Here is a 9221-nt window from a genome sequence, read left to right as displayed (position 1 = left end):
ATCACTTCTGAGAGTTTTATTTTCTTGTTCCTGGGCACCTGGCCTAGGATTTATTGCAGAGTTTTCTGTGTCCAGTCGGTACGGCCATCAGACCCTTGGGTCTTTTGCTACTAGTGTTATATGCTCTATCTTCTTCCTGCCTTCTTCCCTCCATTCCTCCTTTCCTTCTTTCCCCCTCTTCCTCCTCTTTCTCCTTCTCATAAATTCTGCTTTTTCATACTTTCTTCTGTACTTCTTGTCTCATACACTGCATAGTCTGTTCTGCATTAACTCTGTCCTCTCCTTAATTCTTCTGCTGTTTCTCTCTGCTCTCATTCACAGCGTAAGAGTTTTGGAAGAAAAGGACCTTCCATATCACCAGGAAGAGTCCCGAGATGCAAATCTTTCAGAGCTCTCACTTCCTGGGTAGAATTTTGCTCTTTTAAGCAACCTGTGCTTTAGAGATCAGAGGCCCTTTATCAAAGACTGTTTGCTGCTCCAGTTGATCAGAAATGCCATCTCAGCTTTTTAACCCTGTGTGGGTTATACTAGCAGCACCCAGTGCTTTAGCAAACAATGAGTTACTTTATCAATAATCATGGGCTAACCATAAAATCAACCATAATCAATGGTATTGTTTGCTGTTCTTAGGGAGTCTCAGTGAAATAATGTTGTTACTTTGGTGCTTAATAAAGTTCAATTCCAGTGATGGTGAGAATGTGGGAAGGAAGGAAAGCCATGTTCAATGGAAATGTGTGTTTTTTTCCTCCTATTAAATTAGAAACTCCTTGAGCAAAGGGACCTTATCTGCTGTATTCATTTTTAATGTGTATGGCTAGTGTCTGGCTTAGTGCTTCATTCACAGTATGTGCTCAGTAAATAAACATTCCCTGAATTTTTGCTTCCCAGGTATTAGGCAAATGTGGTAAAAAATTCTGAGTACACAAAGACTAAAAGAATAAACCCATGAATAAAGGGCACTGCTTTATGAGATTGTCATTCAGATGGCTTTGGAAAACAAAACATTCTAAGCACTAAATTGTCATACCAATAAAAATGTTATTACAAATCTCTATAGTCCTATGAATTTTTACATCTCTTTTATGGTAATTATTACTGTAATTATACTGATATGGAAGTACATCTTAATTCTCTCTATTACTTGTACAAATTCTTGGAGAACCAGTTCCTACTGTTGTACCATATGTATCATATCCCTTTAATACCTGTTTGATGAATAAATGAATGATTAAACAAATAACATTATAGTTCCATTCATTCAGAATGTCTGAAGAGGTTTTACACAATTGAATAGTCTTATTAAGTAAAAGTTACTATCTATACAATATATATGGATGGTCATTAGACTGTAAAATAAAATAAGTCAAAATTATATTAAACATAATGTTATTTTTTAGGATTCAAAAGGCACTTCAAAATCTTTAAGTTACAAAGTAAGAGAAACTAACTGGTCTTCTAAAAAATACATCTTCAGTTTTTTTGTTTTGATCTACTAGTACTTTACCATGCCTTTGAAATAAATCTACCTTTTCAAGTTGTCTAGTATAGATTCTGAATTTCTTAAAAAACTCAACAATTTTATACTCTGGATGGACAGATTTAAGAAGGCTGAAGTACCTTAATAAAGACAATATAGCACTGAAAGTGATGAAAATGATTGTATTTTAATTATTCTTTAACACATCCGTATCTCAATATTACATTTCTAGACCAAAACAGTTTATACATCTCTGTTGCTTGAGCAGGAGGAAATCATTATTGTGAAGAGAGTTATTGAAAATGGTCCATGTTGTGTAATTCCCAGGATAAATGGGCTGAGTAGCAAATATTTCTGTTGTGAACTGTTTTATACTGAAATGTGCATTATTAAACCCATTTGTTGAGCACATTGGAAGATCCAATATCCTCCTGACCCCACACTGGAAAACGTTTATTTGCCATTCCTCTCCTTCCTCTGCTCAGATCTTGTTAGTTATTGTTTCTGGGTTTCCTGGAATCCATCCACATTAGAGGTGGAAGAAATCATATATGAAGAAACTAGAAAAACAGAATTTACAATTTATAAACACATTTTTAACAGGATCATAAGAAATTTAAAATAATATACATAATAGAAACAGCATGTGGGAAAGCATATAGAATGATGTGGTAGCTGACTATTTTTTACACTATCATAAAGATCCTATACTTCTGAAGAACGCACACAAAAAATCTGGCTCTGAGAATTTGAATACAGCAAAAGATTGTTAGTGTTCAGGATGGCTTGGGGGTGATGTTATGTTCCTTTGATTTTATAAGTATGTTACTTTATGTATACTGTATTTAAGTAATATGCATTTAACTACTGCCCTTTTAAAACACTGCTTGTGCAATCAAGTTGTTTTTATTTCATTTAGGATAATCATATGTGGGCCTGATTCCATGTTGCAATTACCTCCAAAAAAAAGTCTCTGTTGAAAAATCAATGCAACACCCAAAGGCCAGGAATGAAGGTGATAGCAACAGCTGGGGTAGAAGCTACAGAAAGCAGTCTTCCTCTTTGATAATCTTTTCTTCTTGAATTAATACCACTTAGCCTAGAGTTGAATCAGAAGTAGAACATCCGGGTATCGATTCATTTATTTACTAATTCATTCAATCAATAAATATATACTGAGTGCCTACCATATACTAGCTTGGTACTAAGCATGGGGACATGTTATCAGCAGTTGTTAATGTGACATTGGACTTATGGAGAGATCCCAAGGTTAAAAATATAGAATTAGAAGTCTGATAAATGGTGGTAAAAGCGACTTTGAAGCAGACAAAAATTGAGGGAAGTTTAGTGGAGAGACAGGAGCATGTTGAGGAGATGTGGAGGGGAGGGGAGAGCAGTTACATTCGATGCTTCATGAACGATACAGGAAATATACAGGAGGTTTTGAGGAACACGGGCAAGAATTATTTGTGTAGACCTGTTGGGGAGAATGTTCCTAGCAATGAATCAGGGGATTGTTGTTGGCATTCTGGTGCAGTGAAAGTGAGCATGAGCATGTTGCAGTGAGCTAGAGCAGTCACAGGTTTTCTCCAGCAGTGATCTTGGCATGAACAGAAACATTGGACTGTGTGTAAAATGTGGGTTTGCTCACTGAATATGGGTCACAAGAATTTGATGGGGGTGTTGGTGTTAGAGAGGGCAGTGATGGGCTGAGAAGAGGACTCCTGAGTTTGGACCTGGTGAGCAGAAAGCAAGAAGAGGTTGGGGGTTAGGGGGAGGGATGCAGTGGTAGTTATGGGGGTCATGTACAAAAAATGAGAATTCCAAGTGCCTGTAGTGGTTCACTTCAGGGAGCGAGCTTGCTGGTACGTGGCTGAGTAGGGTGGAGCTGGAGGATTGCAGTGGACAAGATCATGGGGCTGCACAGTTAAGGTAACTCCTGGGGTCCCTAGAATGAATTCTGAAGTTGTCAGAAGTGATGATGAAGAATGAAGCTGTGGAAGAAAATCATAAGCCAGATGCTGCATTCATCTAGAAGGATGGGAGTGGGTCTCACAGGAGTTCAGTAAACAACAGCTGTGGTGCCTTTATGATGGTGGAACAGAGAACGGATGTCAGTTTTGAATAAGGAGGAAAAGAAGTGGACAGTTGAGGACTCCAAAAGTTTAAAGTATGGGCTTATAAATTTTACTGAAAAAAAAAATCCCAAGAGGGCCAGAACTTATTTCAAAGATATCCATATAATACATATCATCAGACAGCCACATTTTTTCTAGATTCATTCAAATAAATGTCATTTGTTGTTGTAAATTTGACTTCATCATTATGGATACTGCCAGTGGTAAGAAAAAGGTTACTTTATAATCTGCCTGGATTTCTTTCTGACACTGCTTTTGTAGTTTTTTTCTTAGTTCTTCAGCTTTAAGTGTCAAATAGTGGGAGGAAACACTTTCCCAAATATCAGATATCCTAGGCTTTTTACATACATCAAGAATGAAATCCAGTTAGCTGAACCACTAGAGAGGATGTCATTTTTCAAAGGAACACTCTGTATTTAAAGGAAATACACTGTATGATTCTGAATTTTTCACCCCTAAATATTGTAACTTATTTAAACTTATGTATATAATCATAGTCTTGGACTAGTTTTTGAAACCACCATAGATTAAATATGTAAAATACAACTGATGTGATTGTTGAAATGTGGACCTTTTGCATTAGAATAGAGAACACAAATTTGTATGAGTTTTCTGGTGTATGACTAGTGGTCTGATGACTTTCTACACACACACTCGTATATTCATAGATACTCTGATTATTGCAAAGTCAGTTTCTTGCATGGGTAGCTACCTAATTTATTTGCAAAGCATAACAAATGCTATTTAATTCACAGTATAATAAAGCCCTCCCAGGGAAATTCCTTAGTAGAGGTAGTTTATTGTGGCAGTAAAGCTGGACGTTGAAAAACACCTGTCCAATATAGTTAGGTGCTAAAAGGCAGGTGTTCTTACCATTACTATGCTTCTATTGTGCTTTTCCTCACTGGTGTTAACACTTAACTGAAAATGTTGATAGTTTGAAAGACTTCATAGCGACAGTACCATTAGAGCTTTATCACTAAGAGCAAACAAATCCTATTCATTCATTGGGATACATTTATTACTTCTTAATCCTTACGTAAGCAAACCAAGTTGGTAGAATGCCAAAATTAGATATTATGACTTTCCTTCTTTCCTTCCTGCAGTGTTATTCTCCTTTTGGAGACAGTCATCTTGCTTGCTAGATTCTTCTCTCAGTCTGACTCTGTTTGGTATGAGATCAAAGGGCTTCCATTTTCTGTATCAGGCTGGCTGTCTTGTTGCACTGAAATTAAGTAGCCTCTGGAGACTAGTGATACCACAGCAGTGGTGTAGATGAGCTGATGCCTAGCAAACAATATGGCTGCCTTGATTCTTTCTAAATGATTGTTTGTCTAGTTTGATGTCTATCTTTAACGATTGTGCCTGTGGCTCATTTGTTCAGGGCAACTATGCAGCACACAACAGACCTGATAGCCAGTGGTTGGAGTTTCTAAAAAGACTGCAGAGATACATCAGTTCTTTCCTAGGCTTAACATGATTCCCATAATAAGGAAAGGACCGACTTTTCTGTTTCTGTCATTTTTTTCTTCTAGGATAAACAGTACCAGCATATTTAGTCCAGATAAATTCTAAATCTTATGTGCAGAGTTTACCCCAAGTTGCTTAAAGGAAATGTTATGAAAGCATTTGTTGAGCCCCAGGCAATGTAAGCTGTGTAAGTCATGTTTGTCTAGCTATAGGGAGACTCTTCTGTATTTAGAAGTCCATAGTCTGAATTTTCCTGAATTTTTGGAGTCATACTCAACCACCTTTTTGAGGTGTCTTTAATTTTCTCACTAGAGAAATTGAAGCAATGTTTTTAGAGGAGTACACAAGACACTGGTATTTGTTAACAGAGTTCTCTCTTAGTATATTCACTTTTACTTCACTTTCAGAGATTTCCTAGCCAGCTGCTTCATCAAGAAAAAAGAGACCTCAGGCAGAAACTCACAAGAGTTTGCCTTCCTCCCTTCTTCAGACTCCTCTAGGCTTAAACTTACTCTTTCCTTCTTCCCTGGTATGCCAGAAGAAAAATTTCTACCCGTTTCCAAGTCTCAGCCTTCAGCCTGTGCCCTAAAGATCTGACTCTCTCAGTAACTCGCCTCCTCTCATGTTTTTGACCAATCCTTTCTTTTCTGGCACACGTGTGCTCAAGACTCCACCAGACGTTAAGAAGTAAAAAACAGTGACAAAAACAACCACTCTTTCTTTAGCTCAACTTCCTTTTTTTCTGGGCTAATGCCTTATGTTTCACCTTTTCTTTATCATCGAATACTTAAGAAAGAAGACTACATGAGTTCTATTGATTGGGTCCTATTCTCTTTTTAATCCACTGCCACCTGATTTTTGCCCCCTCCCCACTGCTCTCACCCAGGTGGGTAAGAACATTCAGCTACCACTCAGTGGACATTGTGCAGTTCTGCTTGCCTCTCTTCTCCATTTGCCAGTAACGATTAGTCTCTCCAGCAGGAACACATCTTGTCTTCTGAGTTCTGTCTCACTTCCTTCTCTGGGTCCCCCTTGAATATCCTACTAAGTGTTCTGGCTCTTCTTTATCTTCTGTCCCTCTGTTCACCCCTTAGAAGGGCATTCCTGAGAGTTTCATTCTCATTCTCTCCTTGTCCCCCTTCACCCCTTGGCAATCTCATGCTTAGGGACTGACTTCTACAGCCGTAGATCTGCATCTCCAACTACTCACAGGAATTCTCCTTGAGGCACCTCAAAATTCAACACACAGTAAAGAACCGATCTGGTACCCCTCCCTATGTACTGTTAATGCAAATTTATTTTCTCATCCTCCTTGGTTCAGTCAGGACCCAGTTATCCTCCCAGATGCCCAAAAGTGAACCAGGATCTATCTTCTCTCCTTACTTCCCACAGTTCTACTTTCTGAGAAGCCTTCTTCTGTCCCTACATTCTTCATTCTTTTGCCTCAGTCTAGATGAGAGTTCATCTGCTTACCCCTGGAAGGTGGCGTTCAGGCTTTTCCTTAGTCATATTTTTATCATGTCACTACCAGAATGAGAGACTTTCTTCCATTTCCAGCTGCCTACAGGATATACCTTAATCCAAGCTCCTTCATGTGGCATGTAATCCCCTTCAGAATACAGTGAAGTCTAGTTTTGTAATTATACTCTGGTCTCCTACCCTCTTACGCCTTTACCCACTCCAGAATGTTGTGTCCCTGACTATGCCTTCATAACTAGGAAAAAGGTCCTTTCCCCTGGAATGTTCATTTTCCTTCTCTCCTCTTCTCTGCCTGTCAAATCTCAATTCCTCCTTTATGTGGAGCTCCTGTACCAGCTCCCTTGTACCACACTGGTCTTCAGTGACCACAGCCCCCACTCCGTTTCAACAACTTTCACAAAATTAATTGTTCTGCTTTGGTGTGCACAGAACATTTTATGTACACTTCTACTTGAAGCCCTGTCTCATTGCCTTACAGGTATTTTCCTGCTGATTTGTCTTTCCCACCAGGCTACCAGCTCCTCTAAAGCCATGTTCAGCTTTTTCCTTATGTCAGATTTGCTCCCTGAGATCCAACTCTGTCTTCAAGAGGAACTAGAAAGCCTTAGCTGACTGCGTCAGGCAACATTAGTCTTCTGTCCTTGTACATTTTTCTATTTGTATCCTTTATTATGGCACTTATTAATATTGAAGTTACATATTTACTTTTCCATCTCTTCCCACAGGGACCTCACCTTGTTCATCACTGCTATCCAAATGGTTAGCATAGCACCCAGAACACAATGGGTGCCAAACAAATGTCTGCTAAATAAACTGTCAGCTCCCTAAACCTTGTTATTTGTGTTTGAGGTTTTTTTCTATGTCAAAGGTGCTTTTGTTTTGAACATCCATGCAGGGCACATTTTATTAAGTGCTTATTACATCTATTAACATTCCCCACCTATGACCACCAATTGAAAAAATTTCAATTGCTAGAGAAGTATCTATATTAAGTTAGCAGAAAACAATCTTGGTTTGTGGGAAACTGAGCCTGAGAGAGTGCTGGATTAAAAGGAAAGGCATGGACACACAGAGTGATATACAGTGCTTACTCATGGCTTTGCAATGCCAGTACATGTGTAATATCCCACACCCTGGAGTTACTTTTTTTTTTTAATAATTATTAACCTCATATATCGTGAAAGAAAAAATAAAAAAGAAGGTAACTATAGTTACTTAACAAATTTATGCTAAAAACCAAGATAAAAATGACACAAAAAAATCCCTAGTCCCAAGAAGCACAGTGTCTCTGAAGAGTGTATTCCTACTGTTTTTCTCATAATTGCCAAGTTACAGGATATAAGAAACATATGATTATATTCTTGATGAGCAGAGGAGGGCTTGAGGGTGAATGGGGAAATGTTACCGGGGGAGAAAGGATCAGAAGAACCAGCCCTTCTCTCTTCCCCTACATCCCTGACCCTTGTAGATTTGCACAGCTAATGCGTACTCACTATATAAAAATCAGTCTACGTGGATCAGCCCCTTGGGCTATACCCTGCAATACTGACCAGACTGAGTCTGGTATCAGAGCCCCTATCTTCTATGTGCAAACAAACTGAGTTATTTTGTGAGCTTCCCATTACTATTTGGTTTAAGTGATTGAAATCATGAGTAATACAGATTAGTAACTGTATTAAATAACTCCACATTCCTTCAAGCCTGGTGAGTTCTCTTAGTATAGGGCTGTTTCAGCCACCCAATACAGCTACTATCACTGTATTTTTCCTTTTCCTTTTTTTCTCTTTTTCTTTGAGTCATGTTGTGCTGTGTATGGGTATTTCCCAATATTACCAGCCCATGTACATTCATTTTCACTTAGCCCATATCCTGCTTCCTACACTCTTCTAAGCTTTATTTATGAATCATTCAAAACTTTACATATTCCAGAAATTACACATTTACTTTTCAGTATATAGCAGCCACTCTTCCTCCCTTATTTGAAATATTTTTAACATTCCTTCCTAAGTGAACTCACCATTGCTCATCCTAGTTTGCATAATTATAGTTGGCTTTTATGAGTAATTATCAATACCTTTTTTCTTTCTTTTTCCCTTGCTCATCTTTTTTTATTTTTTGTAGATGGTGGGGAGTTGGAGGTGTTCTCTCATAGGGAGAAAGCACCTGGCTGTGAGGGCACTTCACATTCATTCATTATCTACTGGGCATTGGCTCATTTGAAGAGTATTAGGTTGGTTGTGATTTCAGACTGTAGAAACCAGGGTAGAAAATAAATTATCTACTTTATAAAATAATCAAGATGTTGAGCCCAGGTTCAGAAAGTTGACCCAGGCCTGTAAAAGGATTTTGGATTTGGGAGTTTTTAACAGCTTTTGAAGGATGAAGATAGTTCCTAGTATACTAGAAGTAGAATTAGGAAGTGTTTCAAGTTTAAAAAGAATAATTCAGTTTCCCTCAATGAGATGGAATTTGGGGATTTATATAAAGAGGCAGTTTAGGCTAAAATTATAAGAAGTTTCCTGGGAGTGAAAACATAATTTATTATTGAAGGGTAGATGCGATGCTTGGGAGTTCATAACTGTCAATGTATAATAAATATAAAGAAAGATGTATGTATAATAAAGATATAAAAAGGTCATTTTAACTATGGCTTTAAA

At 38.0% G+C, this 9221-nt stretch overlaps 1 long non-coding RNA gene across 1 annotated transcript in view; it reads right to left on the bottom strand.

Annotated features, from left to right (window-relative positions):
* Positions 1 to 1651: 1651 nt before the first annotated feature.
* The window catches only part of LOC118972645 (uncharacterized), a 112350-nt gene continuing 104780 nt past the window's right edge, over positions 1652 to 9221 (bottom strand). The window contains exon 4 of the long non-coding RNA XR_005061702.2: positions 1652 to 2037. This is a non-coding gene — a long non-coding RNA (uncharacterized lncRNA). The remainder of the gene's footprint in view (positions 2038 to 9221) is intronic.

Source organism: Manis javanica, chromosome 6 (genome assembly GCF_040802235.1).
Source record: "Manis javanica isolate MJ-LG chromosome 6, MJ_LKY, whole genome shotgun sequence".
Taxonomy (NCBI): domain Eukaryota; kingdom Metazoa; phylum Chordata; class Mammalia; order Pholidota; family Manidae; genus Manis; species Manis javanica.
This window is presented reverse-complemented; position numbering and strand designations above follow the sequence as displayed.